The sequence below is a fragment of the Nasonia vitripennis genome (genome assembly GCF_009193385.2).
Source record: "Nasonia vitripennis strain AsymCx chromosome 5 unlocalized genomic scaffold, Nvit_psr_1.1 chr5_random0002, whole genome shotgun sequence".
NCBI classification, from domain to species: domain Eukaryota; kingdom Metazoa; phylum Arthropoda; class Insecta; order Hymenoptera; family Pteromalidae; genus Nasonia; species Nasonia vitripennis.
Genome location: NW_022279652.1, coordinates 1,949,503 through 1,976,150, shown reverse-complemented (window position 1 = coordinate 1,976,150; position 26,648 = coordinate 1,949,503).

Here is a 26,648-nt window from a genome sequence, read left to right as displayed (position 1 = left end):
ATATATATTTTTAAATCACTTAGATCTGGAAAAAGTAAAATTATATAAAAGTGCAAAATTTATTAAATTAACATATTTGTACAGTGAAGTGACATCTGTCACCAGGAAGTGTACTTCGTTTCAACTAAACGCCTTTAGCGTAAGTTTTTCCGGAACAAAGTACAGCTTCGAGTGGTTGTAAATCTATATCAGTACAGAAATATTTCAAATCACATTACACGCGCATATATATCATGTTTAGTTGCATACATAGCACCAATTGTGTAATATATATTTTTAAATCAGTTGGCTCTTGAAAAAGTGAAATTATATAAAAGTGCAAAATTTATTAAATTAACATATTTGTAAAGTTAAGTCACATAACTGTCACCAGAAAGTGTACTTCGTTTCAACTAAACGCCTTTTGCGTAAGTTTTTCCGGAACAAAGTGCAGCTTCGAGTGGTTGTGAATCTATTTCAGTACAGAAATATTTCAAAACACATTGCAAGCAAATGTATATCAAGTTTCTCTTGCATACGTAGCACCACTTTTGCAATATATATTTTTGAATTACTCAGATCTTGAAAAAGTGAAATTATATAAAAGTGCAAAATTTATTAAATCAACATATTTGTAAAGTTAAATCACATATCTGTCAGCAGAAAGTGTACTTCGTTTCAACAAAACGCCTTTTGCGTAAGTTTTTCCGGAACAAAGTAAAGCTTCGAGTGGTTGTGAATCTATTTCAGAATAGAAATATTTCAAAAAACATTGCAAGCGCATGTATATCAAGTTTCTGTTGCATTCATAGCACCACTTTTGCAATATATATTTTTAAATTACTCAGATCTCTGAAAATTGAAATTATATAAAAGTGCAAAATTTATTAAATTAAAACTTGATATGCTAGCCATTGTCATGTATTGCAACATATTTGTACAGTAAAGTGACATCTGTCACCAGGAAGTGTACTTCGTTTCAACTAAACGCCTTTAGCGTAAGTTTTTCCGGAACAAAGTACAGCTTCGAGTGGTTGTAAATCTATATCAGTACAGAAATATTTCAAATCACATTACACGCGCATATATATCATGTTTAGTTGCATACATAGCACCAATTGTGTAATATATATTTTTAAATCAGTTGGCTCTTGAAAAAGTGAAATTATATAAAAGTGCAAAATTTATTAAATTAACATATTTGTAAAGTTAAGTCACATAACTGTCACCAGAAAGTGTACTTCGTTTCAACTAAACGCCTTTTGCGTAAGTTTTTCCGGAACAAAGTGCAGCTTCGAGTGGTTGTGAATCTATTTCAGTACAGAAATATTTCAAAACACATTGCAAGCAAATGTATATCAAGTTTCTCTTGCATACGTAGCACCACTTTTGCAATATATATTTTTGAATTACTCAGATCTTGAAAAAGTGAAATTATATAAAAGTGCAAAATTTATTAAATCAACATATTTGTAAAGTTAAATCACATATCTGTCAGCAGAAAGTGTACTTCGTTTCAACAAAACGCCTTTAGCGTAAGTTTTTCCGGAACAAAGTAAAGCTTCGAGTGGTTGTGAATCTATTTCAGAATAGAAATATTTCAAAAAACATTGCAAGCGCATGTATATCAAGTTTCTGTTGCATTCATAGCACCACTTTTGCAATATATATTTTTAAATTACTCAGATCTCTGAAAATTGAAATTATATAAAAGTGCAAAATTTATTAAATTAAAACTTGATATGCTAGCCATTGTCATGTATTGCAACATATTTGTACAGTAAAGTGACATCTGTCACCAGGAAGTGTACTTCGTTTCAACTAAACGCCTTTAGCGTAAGTTTTTCCGGAACAAAGTACAGCTTCGAGTGGTTGTAAATCTATTTCAGTACAGAAATATTTCAAAACACATTACACGCGCATGTATATAAAGTTTAGTTGCATACATAGCACCACTTTTGCAATATATATTTTTAAATCACTTGGACCTTGAAAAAGTGAAATTATATAAAAGTGCAAAATTTATTAAATTAAAACTTGATATGCTAGCCATTGTCATGTATTGCAACATATTTGTAAAGTTAAGTGACATCTGTCACCATGAAGTGTACTTCGTTTCAACTAAACGCCGATAGCGTAAGTTTTTCCGGAACAAAGTACAGCTTCGAGTGGTTGTGAATCTATTTCAGTACAGAAATATTTCAAAACACATTACAAGCGCATGTATATCAAATTTTAGTTGCATACATAGCACCACTTTTGCAATATATATTTTTAAATCGCTTGGACCTTGAAAAAGTGAAATTATATAAAAGTGCAAAATTTATTAAATTAAAACTTGATATGCTAGCCATTGTCATGTATTGCAACATATTTGTAATGTTAAGTGACATCTGTCACCATGAAGTGTACTTCGTTTCAACTAAACGCCGATAGCGTAAGTTTTTCCGGAACAAAGTACAGATTCGAGTGGTTGTGAGTCTATTTCAGTACAGACATATTCCAAAACACATTGCAAGCGCAAGTATATCAGGTTTCTGTTGCATACATAGCACCACTTTTGCAATATATATTTTTAAATCACTTAGATCTGGAAAAAGTAAAATTATATAAAAGTGCAAAATTTATTAAATTAACATATTTGTACAGTGAAGTGACATCTGTCACCAGGAAGTGTACTTCGTTTCAACTAAACGCCTTTAGCGTAAGTTTTTCCGGAACAAAGTACAGCTTCGAGTGGTTGTAAATCTATATCAGTACAGAAATATTTCAAATCACATTACACGCGCATATATATCATGTTTAGTTGCATACATAGCACCAATTGTGTAATATATATTTTTAAATCAGTTGGCTCTTGAAAAAGTGAAATTATATAAAAGTGCAAAATTTATTAAATTAACATATTTGTAAAGTTAAGTCACATAACTGTCACCAGAAAGTGTACTTCGTTTCAACTAAACGCCTTTTGCGTAAGTTTTTCCGGAACAAAGTGCAGCTTCGAGTGGTTGTGAATCTATTTCAGTACAGAAATATTTCAAAACACATTGCAAGCAAATGTATATCAAGTTTCTCTTGCATACGTAGCACCACTTTTGCAATATATATTTTCGAATTACTCAGATCTTGAAAAAGTGAAATTATATAAAAGTGCAAAATTTATTAAATCAACATATTTGTAAAGTTAAATCACATATCTGTCAGCAGAAAGTGTACTTCGTTTCAACAAAACGCCTTTAGCGTAAGTTTTTCCGGAACAAAGTAAAGCTTCGAGTGGTTGTGAATCTATTTCAGAATAGAAATATTTCAAAAAACATTGCAAGCGCATGTATATCAAGTTTCTGTTGCATTCATAGCACCACTTTTGCAATATATATTTTTAAATTACTCAGATCTCTGAAAATTGAAATTATATAAAAGTGCAAAATTTATTAAATTAAAACTTGATATGCTAGCCATTGTCATGTATTGCAACATATTTGTACAGTAAAGTGACATCTTTCACCAGGAAGTGTACTTCGTTTCAACTAAACGCCTTTAGCGTAAGTTTTTCCGGAACAAAGTACAGATTCGAGTGGTTGTGAGTCTATTTCAGAATAGAAATATTTCAAAAAACATTGCAAGCGCATGTATATCAAGTTTCTGTTGCATTCATAGCACCACTTTTGCAATATATATTTTTAAATTACTCAGATCTCTGAAAATTGAAATTATATAAAAGTGCAAAATTTATTAAATTAAAACTTGATATGCTAGCCATTGTCATGTATTGCAACATATTTGTACAGTAAAGTGACATCTTTCACCAGGAAGTGTACTTCGTTTCAACTAAACGCCTTTAGCGTAAGTTTTTCCGGAACAAAGTACAGATTCGAGTGGTTGTGAGTCTATTTCAGTACAGACATATTCCAAAACACATTGCAAGCGCATGTATATCAGGTTTCTGTTGCATACATAGCACCACTTTTGCAATATATATTTTTAAATCACTTAGATCTGGAAAAAGTAAAATTATATAAAAGTGCAAAATTTATTAAATTAACATATTTGTACAGTGAAGTGACATCTGTCACCAGGAAGTGTACTTCGTTTCAACTAAACGCCTTTAGCGTAAGTTTTTCCGGAACAAAGTACAGCTTCGAGTGGTTGTAAATCTATATCAGTACAGAAATATTTCAAATCACATTACACGCGCATATATATCATGTTTAGTTGCATACATAGCACCAATTGTGTAATATATATTTTTAAATCAGTTGGCTCTTGAAAAAGTGAAATTATATAAAAGTGCAAAATTTATTAAATTAACATATTTGTAAAGTTAAGTCACATAACTGTCACCAGAAAGTGTACTTCGTTTCAACTAAACGCCTTTTGCGTAAGTTTTTCCGGAACAAAGTGCAGCTTCGAGTGGTTGTGAATCTATTTCAGTACAGAAATATTTCAAAACACATTGCAAGCAAATGTATATCAAGTTTCTCTTGCATACGTAGCACCACTTTTGCAATATATATTTTTGAATTACTCAGATCTTGAAAAAGTGAAATTATATAAAAGTGCAAAATTTATTAAATCAACATATTTGTAAAGTTAAATCACATATCTGTCAGCAGAAAGTGTACTTCGTTTCAACTAAACGCCTTTTGCGTAAGTTTTTCCGGAACAAAGTGCAGCTTCGAGTGGTTGTGAATCTATTTCAGTACAGAAATATTTCAAAACACATTGCAAGCAAATGTATATCAAGTTTCTCTTGCATACGTAGCACCACTTTTGCAATATATATTTTTGAATTACTCAGATCTTGAAAAAGTGAAATTATATAAAAGTGCAAAATTTATTAAATTAACATATTTGTAAAGTTAAGTCACATAACTGTCACCAGAAAGTGTACTTCGTTTCAACTAAACGCCTTTTGCGTAAGTTTTTCCGGAACAAAGTGCAGCTTCGAGTGGTTGTGAATCTATTTCAGTACAGAAATATTTCAAAACACATTGCAAGCAAATGTATATCAAGTTTCTCTTGCATACGTAGCACCACTTTTGCAATATATATTTTTGAATTACTCAGATCTTGAAAAAGTGAAATTATATAAAAGTGCAAAATTTATTAAATCAACATATTTGTAAAGTTAAATCACATATCTGTCAGCAGAAAGTGTACTTCGTTTCAACTAAACGCCTTTAGCGTAAGTTTTTCCGGAACAAAGTACAGCTTCGAGTGGTTGTAAATCTATTTCAGTACAGAAATATTTCAAAACACATTACACGCGCATGTATATAAAGTTTAGTTGCATACATAGCACCACTTTTGCAATATATACTTTTAAATCACTTGGACCTTGAAAAAGTGAAATTATATAAAAGTGCAAAATTTATTAAATTAAAACTTGATATGCTAGCCATTGTCATGTATTGCAACATATTTGTAAAGTTAAGTGACATCTGTCACCATGAAGTGTACTTCGTTTCAACTAAACGCCGATAGCGTAAGTTTTTCCGGAACAAAGTACAGCTTCGAGTGGTTGTGAATCTATTTCAGTACAGAAATATTTCAAATACATTACAAGCGCATGTATATCAAATTTTAGTTGCATACATAGCACCACTTTTGCAATATATATTTTTAAATCGCTTGGACCTTGAAAAAGTGAAATTATATAAAAGTGCAAAATTTATTAAATTAAAACTTGATATGCTAGCCATTGTCATGTATTGCAACATATTTGTAAAGTTAAGTGACATCTGTCACCATGAAGTGTACTTCGTTTCAACTAAACGCCGATAGCGTAAGTTTTTCCGGAACAAAGTACAGCTTCGAGTGGTTGTGAATCTATTTCAGTACAGAAATATTTCAAAACACATTACAAGCGCATGTATATAAAGTTTAGTTGCATACATAGCACCACTTTTGCAATATATATTTTTAAATCACTTGGACCTTGAAAAAGTGAAATTATATAAAAGTGCAAAATTTATTAAATTAAAACTTGATATGCTAGCCATTGTCATGTATTGCAACATATTTGTAAAGTTAAGTGACATCTGTCACCATGAAGTGTACTTCGTTTCAACTAAACGCCGATAGCGTAAGTTTTTCCGGAACAAAGTACAGCTTCGAGTGGTTGTGAATCTATTTCAGTACAGAAATATTTCAAAACACATTACAAGCGCATGTACATCAAATTTTAGTTGCATACATAGCACCACTTTTGCAATATATATTTTTAAATCGCTTGGACCTTGAAAAAGTGAAATTATATAAAAGTGCAAAATTTATTAAATTAATACTTGATATGCTAGCCATTGTCATGTATTGCAACATATTTGTAATGTTAAGTGACATCTGTCACCATGAAGTGTACTTCGTTTCAACTAAACGCCGATAGCGTAAGTTTTTCCGGAACAAAGTACAGATTCGAGTGGTTGTGAGTCTATTTCAGTACAGACATATTCCAAAACACATTGCAAGCGCATGTATATCAGGTTTCTGTTGCATACATAGCACCACTTTTGCAATATATATTTTTAAATCACTTAGATCTGGAAAAAGTAAAATTATATAAAAGTGCAAAATTTATTAAATTAACATATTTGTACAGTGAAGTGACATCTGTCACCAGGAAGTGTACTTCGTTTCAACTAAACGCCTTTAGCGTAAGTTTTTCCGGAACAAAGTACAGCTTCGAGTGGTTGTGAATCTATTTCAGTACAGAAATATTTCAAAACACATTACAAGCGCATGTATATCAAATTTTAGTTGCATACATAGCACCACTTTTGCAATATATATTTTTAAATCGCTTGGACCTTGAAAAAGTGAAATTATATAAAAGTGCAAAATTTATTAAATTAAAACTTGATATGCTAGCCATTGTCATGTATTGCAACATATTTGTAATGTTAAGTGACATCTGTCACCATGAAGTGTACTTCGTTTCAACTAAACGCCGATAGCGTAAGTTTTTCCGGAACAAAGTACAGATTCGAGTGGTTGTGAGTCTATTTCAGTACAGACATATTCCAAAACACATTGCAAGCGCATGTATATCAGGTTTCTGTTGCATACATAGCACCACTTTTGCAATATATATTTTTAAATCACTTAGATCTGGAAAAAGTAAAATTATATAAAAGTGCAAAATTTATTAAATTAACATATTTGTACAGTGAAGTGACATCTGTCACCAGGAAGTGTACTTCGTTTCAACTAAACGCCTTTAGCGTAAGTTTTTCCGGAACAAAGTACAGCTTCGAGTGGTTGTAAATCTATATCAGTACAGAAATATTTCAAATCACATTACACGCGCATATATATCATGTTTAGTTGCATACATAGCACCAATTGTGTAATATATATTTTTAAATCAGTTGGCTCTTGAAAAAGTGAAATTATATAAAAGTGCAAAATTTATTAAATTAACATATTTGTAAAGTTAAGTCACATAACTGTCACCAGAAAGTGTACTTCGTTTCAACTAAACGCCTTTTGCGTAAGTTTTTCCGGAACAAAGTGCAGCTTCGAGTGGTTGTGAATCTATTTCAGTACAGAAATATTTCAAAACACATTGCAAGCAAATGTATATCAAGTTTCTCTTGCATACGTAGCACCACTTTTGCAATATATATTTTTGAATTACTCAGATCTTGAAAAAGTGAAATTATATAAAAGTGCAAAATTTATTAAATCAACATATTTGTAAAGTTAAATCACATATCTGTCAGCAGAAAGTGTACTTCGTTTCAACAAAACGCCTTTTGCGTAAGTTTTTCCGGAACAAAGTAAAGCTTCGAGTGGTTGTGAATCTATTTCAGAATAGAAATATTTCAAAAAACATTGCAAGCGCATGTATATCAAGTTTCTGTTGCATTCATAGCACCACTTTTGCAATATATATTTTTAAATTACTCAGATCTCTGAAAATTGAAATTATATAAAAGTGCAAAATTTATTAAATTAAAACTTGATATGCTAGCCATTGTCATGTATTGCAACATATTTGTACAGTAAAGTGACATCTGTCACCAGGAAGTGTACTTCGTTTCAACTAAACGCCTTTAGCGTAAGTTTTTCCGGAACAAAGTACAGCTTCGAGTGGTTGTAAATCTATATCAGTACAGAAATATTTCAAATCACATTACACGCGCATATATATCATGTTTAGTTGCATACATAGCACCAATTGTGTAATATATATTTTTAAATCAGTTGGCTCTTGAAAAAGTGAAATTATATAAAAGTGCAAAATTTATTAAATTAACATATTTGTAAAGTTAAGTCACATAACTGTCACCAGAAAGTGTACTTCGTTTCAACTAAACGCCTTTTGCGTAAGTTTTTCCGGAACAAAGTGCAGCTTCGAGTGGTTGTGAATCTATTTCAGTACAGAAATATTTCAAAACACATTGCAAGCAAATGTATATCAAGTTTCTCTTGCATACGTAGCACCACTTTTGCAATATATATTTTTGAATTACTCAGATCTTGAAAAAGTGAAATTATATAAAAGTGCAAAATTTATTAAATCAACATATTTGTAAAGTTAAATCACATATCTGTCAGCAGAAAGTGTACTTCGTTTCAACAAAACGCCTTTAGCGTAAGTTTTTCCGGAACAAAGTAAAGCTTCGAGTGGTTGTGAATCTATTTCAGAATAGAAATATTTCAAAAAACATTGCAAGCGCATGTATATCAAGTTTCTGTTGCATTCATAGCACCACTTTTGCAATATATATTTTTAAATTACTCAGATCTCTGAAAATTGAAATTATATAAAAGTGCAAAATTTATTAAATTAAAACTTGATATGCTAGCCATTGTCATGTATTGCAACATATTTGTACAGTAAAGTGACATCTGTCACCAGGAAGTGTACTTCGTTTCAACTAAACGCCTTTAGCGTAAGTTTTTCCGGAACAAAGTACAGCTTCGAGTGGTTGTAAATCTATTTCAGTACAGAAATATTTCAAAACACATTACACGCGCATGTATATAAAGTTTAGTTGCATACATAGCACCACTTTTGCAATATATATTTTTAAATCACTTGGACCTTGAAAAAGTGAAATTATATAAAAGTGCAAAATTTATTAAATTAAAACTTGATATGCTAGCCATTGTCATGTATTGCAACATATTTGTAAAGTTAAGTGACATCTGTCACCATGAAGTGTACTTCGTTTCAACTAAACGCCGATAGCGTAAGTTTTTCCGGAACAAAGTACAGCTTCGAGTGGTTGTGAATCTATTTCAGTACAGAAATATTTCAAAACACATTACAAGCGCATGTATATCAAATTTTAGTTGCATACATAGCACCACTTTTGCAATATATATTTTTAAATCGCTTGGACCTTGAAAAAGTGAAATTATATAAAAGTGCAAAATTTATTAAATTAAAACTTGATATGCTAGCCATTGTCATGTATTGCAACATATTTGTAATGTTAAGTGACATCTGTCACCATGAAGTGTACTTCGTTTCAACTAAACGCCGATAGCGTAAGTTTTTCCGGAACAAAGTACAGATTCGAGTGGTTGTGAGTCTATTTCAGTACAGACATATTCCAAAACACATTGCAAGCGCAAGTATATCAGGTTTCTGTTGCATACATAGCACCACTTTTGCAATATATATTTTTAAATCACTTAGATCTGGAAAAAGTAAAATTATATAAAAGTGCAAAATTTATTAAATTAACATATTTGTACAGTGAAGTGACATCTGTCACCAGGAAGTGTACTTCGTTTCAACTAAACGCCTTTAGCGTAAGTTTTTCCGGAACAAAGTACAGCTTCGAGTGGTTGTAAATCTATATCAGTACAGAAATATTTCAAATCACATTACACGCGCATATATATCATGTTTAGTTGCATACATAGCACCAATTGTGTAATATATATTTTTAAATCAGTTGGCTCTTGAAAAAGTGAAATTATATAAAAGTGCAAAATTTATTAAATTAACATATTTGTAAAGTTAAGTCACATAACTGTCACCAGAAAGTGTACTTCGTTTCAACTAAACGCCTTTTGCGTAAGTTTTTCCGGAACAAAGTGCAGCTTCGAGTGGTTGTGAATCTATTTCAGTACAGAAATATTTCAAAACACATTGCAAGCAAATGTATATCAAGTTTCTCTTGCATACGTAGCACCACTTTTGCAATATATATTTTCGAATTACTCAGATCTTGAAAAAGTGAAATTATATAAAAGTGCAAAATTTATTAAATCAACATATTTGTAAAGTTAAATCACATATCTGTCAGCAGAAAGTGTACTTCGTTTCAACAAAACGCCTTTAGCGTAAGTTTTTCCGGAACAAAGTAAAGCTTCGAGTGGTTGTGAATCTATTTCAGAATAGAAATATTTCAAAAAACATTGCAAGCGCATGTATATCAAGTTTCTGTTGCATTCATAGCACCACTTTTGCAATATATATTTTTAAATTACTCAGATCTCTGAAAATTGAAATTATATAAAAGTGCAAAATTTATTAAATTAAAACTTGATATGCTAGCCATTGTCATGTATTGCAACATATTTGTACAGTAAAGTGACATCTTTCACCAGGAAGTGTACTTCGTTTCAACTAAACGCCTTTAGCGTAAGTTTTTCCGGAACAAAGTACAGATTCGAGTGGTTGTGAGTCTATTTCAGAATAGAAATATTTCAAAAAACATTGCAAGCGCATGTATATCAAGTTTCTGTTGCATTCATAGCACCACTTTTGCAATATATATTTTTAAATTACTCAGATCTCTGAAAATTGAAATTATATAAAAGTGCAAAATTTATTAAATTAAAACTTGATATGCTAGCCATTGTCATGTATTGCAACATATTTGTACAGTAAAGTGACATCTTTCACCAGGAAGTGTACTTCGTTTCAACTAAACGCCTTTAGCGTAAGTTTTTCCGGAACAAAGTACAGATTCGAGTGGTTGTGAGTCTATTTCAGTACAGACATATTCCAAAACACATTGCAAGCGCATGTATATCAGGTTTCTGTTGCATACATAGCACCACTTTTGCAATATATATTTTTAAATCACTTAGATCTGGAAAAAGTAAAATTATATAAAAGTGCAAAATTTATTAAATTAACATATTTGTACAGTGAAGTGACATCTGTCACCAGGAAGTGTACTTCGTTTCAACTAAACGCCTTTAGCGTAAGTTTTTCCGGAACAAAGTACAGCTTCGAGTGGTTGTAAATCTATATCAGTACAGAAATATTTCAAATCACATTACACGCGCATATATATCATGTTTAGTTGCATACATAGCACCAATTGTGTAATATATATTTTTAAATCAGTTGGCTCTTGAAAAAGTGAAATTATATAAAAGTGCAAAATTTATTAAATTAACATATTTGTAAAGTTAAGTCACATAACTGTCACCAGAAAGTGTACTTCGTTTCAACTAAACGCCTTTTGCGTAAGTTTTTCCGGAACAAAGTGCAGCTTCGAGTGGTTGTGAATCTATTTCAGTACAGAAATATTTCAAAACACATTGCAAGCAAATGTATATCAAGTTTCTCTTGCATACGTAGCACCACTTTTGCAATATATATTTTTGAATTACTCAGATCTTGAAAAAGTGAAATTATATAAAAGTGCAAAATTTATTAAATCAACATATTTGTAAAGTTAAATCACATATCTGTCAGCAGAAAGTGTACTTCGTTTCAACAAAACGCCTTTTGCGTAAGTTTTTCCGGAACAAAGTAAAGCTTCGAGTGGTTGTGAATCTATTTCAGAATAGAAATATTTCAAAAAACATTGCAAGCGCATGTATATCAAGTTTCTGTTGCATTCATAGCACCACTTTTGCAATATATATTTTTAAATTACTCAGATCTCTGAAAATTGAAATTATATAAAAGTGCAAAATTTATTAAATTAAAACTTGATATGCTAGCCATTGTCATGTATTGCAACATATTTGTACAGTAAGTGACATCTGTCACCAGGAAGTGTACTTCGTTTCAACTAAACGCCTTTAGCGTAAGTTTTTCCGGAACAAAGTACAGCTTCGAGTGGTTGTAAATCTATATCAGTACAGAAATATTTCAAATCACATTACACGCGCATATATATCATGTTTAGTTGCATACATAGCACCAATTGTGTAATATATATTTTTAAATCAGTTGGCTCTTGAAAAAGTGAAATTATATAAAAGTGCAAAATTTATTAAATTAACATATTTGTAAAGTTAAGTCACATAACTGTCACCAGAAAGTGTACTTCGTTTCAACTAAACGCCTTTTGCGTAAGTTTTTCCGGAACAAAGTGCAGCTTCGAGTGGTTGTGAATCTATTTCAGTACAGAAATATTTCAAAACACATTGCAAGCAAATGTATATCAAGTTTCTCTTGCATACGTAGCACCACTTTTGCAATATATATTTTTGAATTACTCAGATCTTGAAAAAGTGAAATTATATAAAAGTGCAAAATTTATTAAATCAACATATTTGTAAAGTTAAATCACATATCTGTCAGCAGAAAGTGTACTTCGTTTCAACAAAACGCCTTTAGCGTAAGTTTTTCCGGAACAAAGTAAGCTTCGAGTGGTTGTGAATCTATTTCAGAATAGAAATATTTCAAAAACATTGCAAGCGCATGTATATCAAGTTTCTGTTGCATTCATAGCACCACTTTTGCAATATATATTTTTAAATTACTCAGATCTCTGAAAATTGAAATTATATAAAAGTGCAAAATTTATTAAATTAAAACTTGATATGCTAGCCATTGTCATGTATTGCAACATATTTGTACAGTAAAGTGACATCTGTCACCAGGAAGTGTACTTCGTTTCAACTAAACGCCTTTAGCGTAAGTTTTTCCGGAACAAAGTACAGCTTCGAGTGGTTGTAAATCTATTTCAGTACAGAAATATTTCAAAACACATTACACGCGCATGTATATAAGTTTAGTTGCATACATAGCACCACTTTTGCAATATATATTTTTAAATCACTTGGACCTTGAAAAGTGAAATTATATAAAAGTGCAAAATTTATTAAATTAAAACTTGATATGCTAGCCATTGTCATGTATTGCAACATATTTGTAAAGTTAAGTGACATCTGTCACCATGAAGTGTACTTCGTTTCAACTAAACGCCGATAGCGTAAGTTTTTCCGGAACAAAGTACAGCTTCGAGTGGTTGTGAATCTATTTCAGTACAGAATATTTCAAAACACATTACAAGCGCATGTATATCAAATTTTAGTTGCATACATAGCACCACTTTTGCAATATATATTTTTAAATCGCTTGGACCTTGAAAAAGTGAAATTATATAAAAGTGCAAAATTTATTAAATTAAAACTTGATATGCTAGCCATTGTCATGTATTGCAACATATTTGTAATGTTAAGTGACATCTGTCACCATGAAGTGTACTTCGTTTCAACTAAACGCCGATAGCGTAAGTTTTTCCGGAACAAAGTACAGATTCGAGTGGTTGTGAGTCTATTTCAGTACAGACATATTCCAAAACACATTGCAAGCGCAAGTATATCAGGTTTCTGTTGCATACATAGCACCACTTTTGCAATATATATTTTTAAATCACTTAGATCTGGAAAAAGTAAAATTATATAAAAGTGCAAAATTTATTAAATTAACATATTTGTACAGTGAAGTGACATCTGTCACCAGGAAGTGTACTTCGTTTCAACTAAACGCCTTTAGCGTAAGTTTTTCCGGAACAAAGTACAGCTTCGAGTGGTTGTAAATCTATATCAGTACAGAAATATTTCAAATCACATTACACGCGCATATATATCATGTTTAGTTGCATACATAGCACCAATTGTGTAATATATATTTTTAAATCAGTTGGCTCTTGAAAAAGTGAAATTATATAAAAGTGCAAAATTTATTAAATTAACATATTTGTAAAGTTAAGTCACATAACTGTCACCAGAAAGTGTACTTCGTTTCAACTAAACGCCTTTTGCGTAAGTTTTTCCGGAACAAAGTGCAGCTTCGAGTGGTTGTGAATCTATTTCAGTACAGAAATATTTCAAAACACATTGCAAGCAAATGTATATCAAGTTTCTCTTGCATACGTAGCACCACTTTTGCAATATATATTTTCGAATTACTCAGATCTTGAAAAAGTGAAATTATATAAAAGTGCAAAATTTATTAAATCAACATATTTGTAAAGTTAAATCACATATCTGTCAGCAGAAAGTGTACTTCGTTTCAACAAACGCCTTTAGCGTAAGTTTTTCCGGAACAAAGTAAGCTTCGAGTGGTTGTGAATCTATTTCAGAATAGAAATATTTCAAAAAACATTGCAAGCGCATGTATATCAAGTTTTGTTGCATCATAGCACCACTTTTGCAATATATATTTTTAAATTACTCAGATCTCTGAAAATTGAAATTATATAAAAGTGCAAAATTTATTAAATTAAAACTTGATATGCTAGCCATTGTCATGTATTGCAACATATTTGTAAGTAAGTGACATCTTTCACCAGGAAGTGTACTTCGTTTCAACTAAACGCCTTTAGCGTAAGTTTTTCCGGAACAAAGTACAGATTCGAGTGGTTGTGAGTCTATTTCAGATAGAAATATTTCAAAAAACATTGCAAGCGCATGTATATCAAGTTTTGTTGCATCATAGCACCACTTTTGCAATATATATTTTTAAATTACTAGATCTCTGAAAATTGAAATTATATAAAAGTGCAAAATTTATTAAATTAAAACTTGATATGCTAGCCATTGTCATGTATTGCAACATATTTGTAAGTAAGTGACATCTTCACCAGAAGTGTACTTCGTTTCAACTAAACGCCTTAGCGTAAGTTTTTCCGGAACAAAGTACAGATTCGAGTGGTTGTGAATCTATTTCAGTACAGAAATATTCCAAAACACATTGCAAGCGCATGTATATCAGTTTTGTTGCATACATAGCACCACTTTTGCAATATATATTTTTAAATCACTTGATCTGAAAAAGTAAATTATATAAAAGTGCAAAATTTATTAAATTAACATATTTGTACAGTGAAGTGACATCTGTCACAGAAGTGTACTTCGTTTCAACTAAACGCCTTTAGCGTAAGTTTTTCCGGAACAAAGTACAGCTTCGAGTGTTTGTAAATCTATTCAGTACAGAATATTTCAAAACATTTCAAGCGCATATATATCAATTTTAGTTGCATACATAGCACCATTTTGAATATATATTTTTAAATCAGTTGGCCTTGAAAAAGTGAAATTATATAAAAGTGCAAAATTTATTAAATTAACATATTTGTAAAGTTAAGTCACATAACTGTCAACAGAAAGTGTACTACGTTTCAACTAAACGCCTTTAGCGTAAGTTTTTCCGGAACAAAGTACAGCTTTGAGTGGTTGTGAATCTATTTCAGTGCAGAAATATTTCAAAACACATTGCAAGCGCATATATATCAAGTTTAGTTGAATACATAGCACCAATTTTGGAATATATATTTTTAAATCACTTGGACCTTGAAAAAGTGAAATTATATAAAAGTGCAAAATTTATTAAATTAACATATTAGTAAAGTTAAGTCAAACAACTGTCACGAGAAGGTGTACTTCGTTTCAATTAAACGCCGATAGCGTAAGTTTTTCCAGAACAAGGTACAGATTCGAGTGGTTGTGTGTCTATTTCAGTACAGAAATATTTCAAAACACATTGCATGCGCATGTATATCAAGTTTCTCTTCCATACATAGCACCACTTTTACAATATATATTTTTATATCACTTGGCTCTTGAAAAAGTGAAATTATATAAAAGCGCAAAATTTATTAAATTAACATATTAGTAAAGTTAAGTCACATAACTGTCACCAGAAAGTGTACTTCGTTTCAACTTATCGCCTTTTGCGTAAGTTTTTCCAGAACAAAGTACAGATTCGAGTGGTTGTGAATCTATTTCAGTACAGAATTATTTCAAAACACATTGCAAGCGCATATATATCAAGTTTAGTTGCATACATAGCACCACTTTTGCAATATATATTTTTAAATCACTTGGACCTTGAAAAAGTGAAATTATATAAAAGTGCAAAATTTATTAAATTAAAACTTGATATGCTAGCCATTGTCATGTATTGCAACATATTTGTAAAGTTAAGTGACATCTGTCACCATAAAGTGTACTTCGTTTCAACTAAACGCCGATAGCGTAAGTTTTTCCGGAACAAAGTACAGCTTCGAGTGGTTGTGAATCTATTTCAGTACAGAAATATTTCAAAACACATTACAAGCGCATATATATCATGTTTAGTTGCATACATAGCACCAATTGTGTAATATATATTTTTAAATCAGTTGGCTCTTGAAAAAGTGAAATTATATAAAAGTGCAAAATTTATTAAATTAACATATTAGTAAAGTTAAGTCACATAACTGTCACCAGAAAGTGTACTTCGTTTCAACTTATCGCCTTTTGCGTAAGTTTTTCCAGAACAAAGTACAGATTCGAGTGGTTGTGTGTCTATTTCAGTACAGACATATTTCAAAACACATTACAAGCGCATATATATCAAGTTTAGTTGCATACATAGCACCAATTGTGGAATATATATTTTTAAATCACTTGGCTCTTGAAAAAGTGAAATTATATAAAAGTGCAAAATTTATTAAATTAACATATTAGTAAAGTTAAGTCACATAACTGTCACCAGAAAGTGTACTTCGTTTTAACTTATCGCCTTTTGCGTAAGTTTTTCCAGAACAAAGTACAGATTCGAGTGGTTGTGAGTCTATTTCAGTACAGACATATTTCAAAACACATTGCAAGCGCATGTATATCAGGTTTCTGTTGCATACATAGCTCCACTTTTGCAATATATATTTTTAAATCACTTAGATCTGGAAAAAGTAAAATTATATAAAAGTGCAAAATTTATTAAATTAACATATTTGTACAGTGAAGTGACATCTGTCACCAGGAAGTGTACTTCGTTTCAACTAAACGCCTTTAGCGTAAGTTTTTCCGGAACAATGTACAGCTTCGAGTGGTTGTAAATCTATTTCAGTGCAGAAATATTTCAAAACACATTACAAGCGCGTGTATATCAAATTTTAGTTGAAAACATAGCACCACTTTTGCAATATATATTTTTAAATCACTTGGACCTTGAAAAAGTGAAATTATATAAAAGTGCAAAATTTATTAAATAAAAACTTGATATGCTAGCCATTGTCATGTATTGCAACATATTTGTACAGTAAAGTGACATCTGTCACCAGGAAGTGTACTTCGTTTCAACTAAACGCCTTTAGCGTAAGTTTTTCCGGAACAAAGTACAGCTTCGAGTGGTTGTAAATCTATTTCAGTACAGAAATATTTCAAAACACATTACACGCGCATGTATATAAAGTTTAGTTGCATACATAGCACCACTTTTGCAATATATATTTTTAAATCACTTGGACCTTGAAAAAGTGAAATTATATAAAAGTGCAAAATTTATTAAATTAAAACTTGATATGCTAGCCATTGTCATGTATTGCAACATATTTGTAAAGTTAAGTGACATCTGTCACCATGAAGTGTACTTCGTTTCAACTAAACGCCGATAGCGTAAGTTTTTCCGGAACAAAGTACAGCTTCGAGTGGTTGTGAATCTATTTCAGTACAGAAATATTTCAAAACACATTACAATCGCATGTATATCAAGTTTCTCTTGCATATTAGCACCACTTTTGCAATATATATTTTTAAATCACTTGGACCTTGAAAAAGTGAAATTATATAAAAGTGCAAAATTTATTAAATTAAATCATGATATGTTTGCCTTTGTCATGTATTGCAACATATTTGTAAAGTTAAGTCACATGTCTGTCACCAGATAGTGTAATTCGTTTCAACTAAACGCCTTTAGCGTAAGTTTTTCCGGAACAAAGTATAGCTTCGAGTGGTTGTGAATCTATTTCAGTACAGAAATATTTCAAAACACATTGCAAGCGCATGTATATCAAGTTTCTCTTGCATATTAGCACCACTTTTGCAATATATATTTTTAAATCACTTGGACCTTGAAAAAGTGAAATTATATAAAAGTGCAAAATTTATTAAATTAAAACTTGATATGCTAGCCATTGTCATGTATTGCAACATATTTGTAAAGTTAAGTGACATCTGTCACCATAAAGTGTACTTCGTTTCAACTAAACGCCGATAGCGTAAGTTTTTCCGGAACAAAGTACAGCTTCGAGTGGTTGTGAATCTATTTCAGTACAGAAATATTTCAAAACACATTACAAGCGCATATATATCATGTTTAGTTGCATACATAGCACCAATTGTGTAATATATATTTTTAAATCAGTTGGCTCTTGAAAAAGTGAAATTATATAAAAGTGCAAAATTTATTAAATTAACATATTAGTAAAGTTAAGTCACATAACTGTCACCAGAAAGTGTACTTCGTTTCAACTTATCGCCTTTTGCGTAAGTTTTTCCAGAACAAAGTACAGATTCAAGTGGTTGTGTGTCTATTTCAGTACAGACATATTTCAAAACACATTACAAGCGCATATATATCAAGTTTAGTTGCATACATAGCACCAATTGTGGAATATATATTTTTAAATCACTTGGCTCTTGAAAAAGTGAAATTATATAAAAGTGCAAAATTTATTAAATTAACATATTAGTAAAGTTAAGTCACATAACTGTCACCAGAAAGTGTACTTCGTTTTAACTTATCGCCTTTTGCGTAAGTTTTTCCAGAACAAAGTACAGATTCGAGTGGTTGTGAGTCTATTTCAGTACAGACATATTTCAAAACACATTGCAAGCGCATGTATATCAGGTTTCTGTTGCATACATAGCTCCACTTTTGCAATATATATTTTTAAATCACTTAGATCTGGAAAAAGTAGAATTATATAAAAGTGCAAAATTTATTAAATTAACATATTTGTACAGTGAAGTGACATCTGTCACCAGGAAGTGTACTTCGTTTCAACTAAACGCCTTTAGCGTAAGTTTTTCCGGAACAATGTACAGCTTCGAGTGGTTGTAAATCTATTTCAGTACAGAAATATTTCAAAACACATTACAAGCGCGTGTATATCAAATTTTAGTTGAAAACATAGCACCACTTTTGCAATATATATTTTTAAATCACTTGGACCTTGAAAAAGTGAAATTATATAAAAGTGCAAAATTTATTAAATCAATATATTTGTAAAGTTAAATCACATATCTGTCACCAGGAAGTGTACTTCGTTTCAACTAAACGCCTTTAGCGTAAGTTTTTCCGGAACAAAGTACAGCTTCGAGTGGTTGTAAATCTATTTCAGTACAGAAATATTTCAAAACACATTACACGCGCATGTATATAAAGTTTAGTTCCATACATAGCACCACTTTTGCAATATATATTTTTAAATCACTTGGACCTTGAAAAAGTGAAATTATATAAAAGTGCAAAATTTATTAAATTAAAACTTGATATGCTAGCCATTGTCATGTATTGCAACATATTTGTAAAGTTAAGTGACATCTGTCACCATGAAGTGTACTTCGTTTCAACTAAACGCCGATAGCGTAAGTTTTTCCGGAACAAAGTACAGCTTCGAGTGGTTGTGAATCTATTTCAGTACAGAAATATTTCAAAACACATTACAATCGCATGTATATCAAGTTTAGTTGCATACATAGCACCACTTTTGCAATATATATTTTTAAATCACTTGGACCTTGAAAAAGTGAAATTATATAAAAGTGCAAAATTTATTAAATCAATATATTTGTAAAGTTAAATCACATATCTGTCACCAGAAAGTGTACGTCGTTTCAACAAAACGCCTTTAGCGTAAGTTTTTCCGGAACAAAGTAAAGCTTCGAGTGGTTGTGAATCTATTTCAGTCCTGAAATATTTCAAAACACATTACAAGCGCATATATATCAAGTTTAGTTGCATACATAGCACCAATTGTGGAATATATATTTTTAAATCACTTGGCTCTTGAAAAAGTGAAATTATATAAAAGTGCAAAATTTATGAAATTAACATATTTGTAAAGTTATGTCACATAACTGTCACCAGAAAGTGTACTTCGTTTCAACTAAACGCCTTTTGCGTTAGTTTTTCCGGAACAAAGTGCAGCTTCGAGTGGTTGTGAATCTATTTCAGTACAGACATATTTCAAAACACATTACAATCGCATGTATATCAAGTTTAGTTGCATACATAGCATCACTATTGCAATATATATTTTTAAATTACTCAGATAAAAAATAAAAGTGCAAAATTGTATAAATTTAAAACTTGTTATACTAGCCCTTATCATGTATTGCAACATATTTGTAAAGTTAAGGGAATTCTCTGTCACCAGAAAGTGTACTTCGTTTCAATTAAACGCCTTTAGCGTAAGTTTTTCCGGAACAAAGTACAGCTTCGAGTGGTTGTGAATCTATTTCAGTACAGAAATATTTCAAAACACTTTGCAAGCGCATATATATCAAGTTTAGTTGCATACATAGCACCACTTTTGCAATATATATTTTTAAATTACTCAGATCTGTGAAAATTGAAATTATATAAAAGGGCAAAATGTATTAAATTAAATCATGATATGTTTGCCTTTGTCATGTATTGCAACATATTTGTAAAGTTAAGTCACATGTCTGTCACCAGATAGTGTAATTCGTTTCAACTAAACGCCTTTAGCGTAAGTTCTTCCGGAACAAAGTATAGCTTCGAGTGGTTGTGAATCTATTTCAGTACAGAAATATTTCAAAACACATTGCAAGCGCATGTATATCAAGTTTCTCTTGCATACATAGCACCACTTTTGCAATATATATTTTTAAATCACTTGGACCTTGAAAAAGTGAAATTATATAAAAGTGCAAAATTTATTAAATTAAAACTTGATATGCTAGCCATTGTCATGTATTGCAACATATTTGTACAGTGAAGTGACATCTGTCACCAGGAAGTGTACTTCGTTTCAACTAAACGCCTTTAGCGTAAGTTTTTCCGGAACAAAGTACAGCTTCGAGTGGTTGTAAATCTATTTCAGTACAGAAATATTTCAAAACACATTACAAGCGCATGTATATCAAATTTTAGTTGAAAACATAGCACCACTTTTGCAATATATATTTTTAAATCACTTGGACCTTGAAAAAGTGAAATTATATAAAAGTGCAAAATTTATTAAATTAAAACTTGATATGCTAGCCATTGTCATGTATTGCAACATATTTGTAATGTTAAGTGACATCTGTCACCATGAAGTGTACTTCGTTTCAACTAAACGCCGATAGCGTAAGTTTTTCCGGAACAAAGTACAGCTTCGAGTGGTTTTGAATCTATTTCAGTACAGAAATATTTCAAAACACATTACAAGCGCATATATATCAAGTCTAGTTGCATACATAGCATCAATTTTGGAATATATATTTTTAAATCACCTGGCTCCTGAAAAAGTGAAATTATATAAAAGTGCAAAATTTATTAAATTAACATATTAGTAAAGTTAAGTCACATAACTGTCACCAGAAAGTGTACTTCGTTTCAATTAAACGCCTTTAGCGTATGTTTTTCCGGAACAAAGTACAGCTTCGAGCGGTTGTGAATCTATTTCAGTACAGAAATATTTCAAAACACATTACAAGCGCATGTATATCAAATTTTAGTTGAAAACATAGCACCACTTTTGTAATATATATTTTTAAATCACTTGGACCTTGAAAAAGTGAAATTATATAAAAGTGCAAAATTGTATAAATTTAAAACTTGTTATACTAGCCCTTATCATGCATTGCAACATATTTGGAATGTTAAGTGACTTATCTGTCAACAGAAAGTGTACTTCGTTTCAACTAAACGCCGATAGCGTAAGTTTTTCCGGAACAAAGTACAGCTTCGAGTGTTTGTAAATCTATTTCAGTACAGAATTATTTCGAAACATATTGCAAGCGCATGTATATCAAATTTTAGTTGCATACATAGCACCACTTTTGCAATATATATTTTTAAATCGCTTGGACCTTGAAAAAGTGAAATTATATAAAAGTGCAAAATTTATTAAATTAAAACTTGATATGCTAGCCATTGTCATGTATTGCAACATATTTGTAATGTTAAGTGACTTATCTGTCAACAGAAAGTGTACTACGTTTCAACTAAACGCCTTTAGCGTAAGTTTTTCCAGAACATGGTACATCTTCGAGTGGTTGTGAATATTTCGCTTTGGTTTTTGATTTATACTTGCTTTTCTCACCTTATTTGGATATGCCGAGGTGTTGCTCAAATAAATTATTGCTCGCTAGAGCATGGCGTCGCTGGGTTTGAGCGCTTTGGTATTAGATCTTATCCTTGCTTCGCTCGCCTTCCTCCGATGTGCTGAGGAGTTTTATTAAATAAATTATTAAGCTCGTGAAGCGTGGTGTAGTTGAGTTTAAGCACTTTGGTTTTTGATTTATACTCGCTTCGCTCGCCTTTCTTTTATATGCCAAGGTATTGTTCAAATAAATTATTATCTAAGGAGCATGAAGTAGCGGGGTTTAAGCACTTTGGTTTTTGATTTATACTCGCTTTACTCGTTTTTCTGCGATGTGCCGAGGTGTTGATTAATTAAATAATTGAGCTCAGCAAGCATTGGATCGCTGGGTTAAAGCGTTTCGGTTTTTGATTTATACATACTTTGCTCGGCTTCTTTGGATATGCAGAGAAGTTTTGATAATTAAATTATTAAGCTCAGGGAGCATGCGGAATCTGGGTTTAAGCGCTTTGGTTTTTGATTTATGCTTGCTTTACTTGCCTTCCTTCGATGTGCTAAGGTGGTAATTGAATTAATTATGTATCTCGGGAATCGTATTGTAGTTAGGTTCAAGTGCTTTGGTTTTAGATTCATACTCACCTTCCTTCGATGTGCCGAGGAGTTTTTTTTAATAAATTATATTTAACTCGGGGAGCATGATGTAGCGGGATTTAAGCGCTATGGTTTTTGATTAATACTCTCTTCGCTCGCCTTTCTTCGATGTGCTAATGTGTTGTTCAAATAAATTATTGTCTAAGGAGCATGAAGTAGCGTGATTTAAGCGCTATGGTTTTTGATTAATACTCGCTTTGCTCGCCTTTCTTCGATATGCCAAGGTGTTGTTCAAATAAATTATTGTCTAAGGAGCATGAAGTAGCGGGGTTTAAGCACTTTGGTTTTTGATTTATACTCGCTTTGCTCGTTTATCTTGGATGTGCCGAGTTGTTGATTAAATAAATAATTGAACTCGGCAAGCATTGGATCGCTGGATTAAAGATTCGTAATCAGCGACCCCGAAAACCCCTTAGAGTACGTAGGTTTCTATTAAAACTCAAATTATGCAGTAATTTGCATAAACAAAGTTGTTTAAACAAATTATTTTGTAAATCTGCTATCAGATTTGTAATCAGCGACCCCAAAAACTCTTTATAGTATATAGGTTGAAGCGTAATTAAGAAATTTTACATTTCAGTACATAGTATAAAAGGGGCTTTATTGTTTTATTGCATTTAAATTGTTGTTTAAACGTTTTGATTATTCTAATAATGTCTAAATAATTTATACTTTTCATATAGTTTATTATTCAACCGTTTTCAACCGCCTGTAATGCCAGAATGAACATTTTTTACGATTTCAATAATGCGATTTTGGTAATAGTACGTAAAAAGTTCAATGGATGTTTTTAACTGTAATTAAAGTTAAAAAAATATTTTTTTACAGTAACTTTTATTTTTTCAGTACCTTATTACTTGCCCGATATTAAAAATTTAATTATAGAAATTTTTTTTTATTTTAAAATTATTCAAATTTACCGTTTTCTGTTTTGCCACTTTTGGCATCGCTTGGTCTGAACCATACGCACATGCGCAAAAAATTAAGAGAACTTCCGCTACTCGGTCTTCAGCGTAGAAACTACGCATATTTTTCGACCGATTCTGGATTTTATTTCTACCGAGTCGCTATAGGGAACGGGCCAAAACTTATCGGCCATTTGCTACCAGGGATATAAAATACATTAATGAAATTATACAATTTATGGGAATGTTTGTTTAAAACATCCATTTGATTATTAGTTACGTTTTATTTGAATAAATTTATATTGTTTAATATTAATTTCTCTTTCTTTACTGATAAACTCGTGTAAGTGCTCTTTATATAAAGAAAATAATTACATAACGATTTTTGTAATTTCATATTCACAAACACATATCTTTAAAAGAAGGATCATATCTGCAGGAATAATTATTTGCAGCATCCCTTTTATCATGATGAAATCTGCAGATTACATCTTGTGATATGCATAAATGCATTTAGCATTAGTCATTTTATATTCACAAACAGATAGCTTTAAAAGAGAGATCATATCTGCACAAAAATTTATTCGCAGCATTCTTTTGATCTTGACCAAAACTGCAAATTACATTTTGTGATATGCATGAAACCATACGGCATTCGTCATTTTATATTCACAAACACGTAGTTTTAAAAGAAAGATCATATTAGCACAGTAAAATTATTTGCAGCATGCCTTTCATCTGGACCAAATCTGCAGATAACATTTTGCGTTATGCATAAATGCATACAGCATTCGTCATTTCGTATTCACAAACACATAGCTTCGAAAAAAAGAGCATATCTGCACAAATAATAGTTTGCAGCCTCCTTTTTTTAGAATCATATCTTCACAAATAATTATTTGCAGCTTCTCATTTATCTCGACCAAAACTGCAGATTTTATCTTGTGCTATGAATGAATACTTACAGCATTCGTCATTATATGTCAAACACAAAACTTAAAAAAAAAAAAACGATTATATCTGCACGAGTAATTATTTGCAGCATCCCTTTTATGTGTTACGTCCGGGTAAGCCGCACCGATTTACACCGACCGCCTTGGGCAAAGGTACCGAACGCGCAGGTAGAGACAAGCGAACAAGTATTGTTAATGATCGGTTGCGCCCGTACTGATTATCCGTCGGCTATTCTGTTAAGGGGGAGTGAGTACTAGATTCCCTTACAATACTGATACAATCATACACACATGGACATAAAGCTCAGTGTAGTTAATAGCTTACCTTGTCGTGAAGTTGTTCGGGTCTCGGCTCAGCTTCGCTCCGTGACGTCAGACAGCTACGTTGACTCGTTCTCAGGGCGGGAAGTTTGAATAAGCCGCGTGACTCGCAATTTATAAGTTTAATAAAGAGTTTCAGTTTATTCTCGGATAAAATTTACAAAAGACTTTTTACAGAGAGTATTAAGAGTATTAAGTAGTTAAGAGTATTAAGAGTATTAAGAGTACTAAGTCAGAAGTTAAATGAAACTAAGAAGCTCGAAATGTCTCGAGAACTAAATCTGAAATTGAATAAAGATCAGTTGGCGGGCAGACAGAGCTTCGCCCAGTGAACTCCGGTTGCAGAAGGCTCCTCCTCGTCGTCACACATGGGTTTTTATAGGTGGATGGAGGTATGGAAAAGGATAGGATGAAGGGTGTGTCTTTTTTGGCGGTGCTCCGATAATGCGTCGGCGTCCCTTCTCCCCGCAGTTAATTTATAGCTTATCGGGTGGTCACCGCCTGTCACCTACTTGCGAGACCGAACACTCATAATTTGTACCTCCCCTTCTCCAGGTGGGCAGCTGTCAGCTTCTTATTTCTAGTTGCAAGTTCGGTATTGATCCCTTCGGATGACCTCCTGGAGTCATAACACGTGTCTTGTCTGTTGTAATTGTGTGCGTGGCTGATTGGATTTGCCATTGCGATAGTGGTAGTTTCATGTTGTCGAATCCTACCATATCTTATGTTATATAGGATTTCTGCTGTACCGACGATTGGTCCTGTATCTCTGGAGTACCGACTGACAGGTTTATATAACCTTCATTTAATACATTATCGCCAGACGTGACATATGTAAATCAAATCTGCAGATACCATTTTGTGATATACATGAATACATAAATCGTTATTTCATATTCATAAACAAATAACTTACAAAAAAATCATATCTGCAGAAATATTTAATCGCAGCATCCCTACTACCTGGACCAATTTTAAAATAATCTTTATTCATCCATGTGTATATATATATATATATATATATATATATGTGTGTGTGTGTGTGTGTGTGTGTGTCATAATATATGTTAAAAATATACAAAAAAAATTAATTTATTGCTTTTTTTCAATTGTTTTAACAGCTTCCAATCTACCTGGACCAAATTTTGAAAATGTTTGTTGGTAGGAATGTATATTTTTATCATATGTACCTGTCTATACCATTAAATAGTTTTTTTATTTATAAAATACATCAAGTTTTGTGGAATAATTGCAAAAAAAATCCGGACGGACGGACAAACGGACAGACGGACATTTTTAGATTCTTTTATTGCTAGAAACCAATTAGAATATGATACATTTGACTTTTTTTCGGTAACCTAAATGATTTACGTTCAAAGAATATTTCTACCGTAAAATAGATTTAATTTGTTTGCTTTTACGAGTTTTAAACGGTTTTTACAAAATTTACCAAATATAAAATTTCAATATAGTGCAGATTTATAGAGAATAGAGACAGAACATAGAAACACGGAACACCATGGAACTAAACAAATGGCCAGATTATGGTTTTTTACAAATAAATAAGGATATTCTTAACTTTA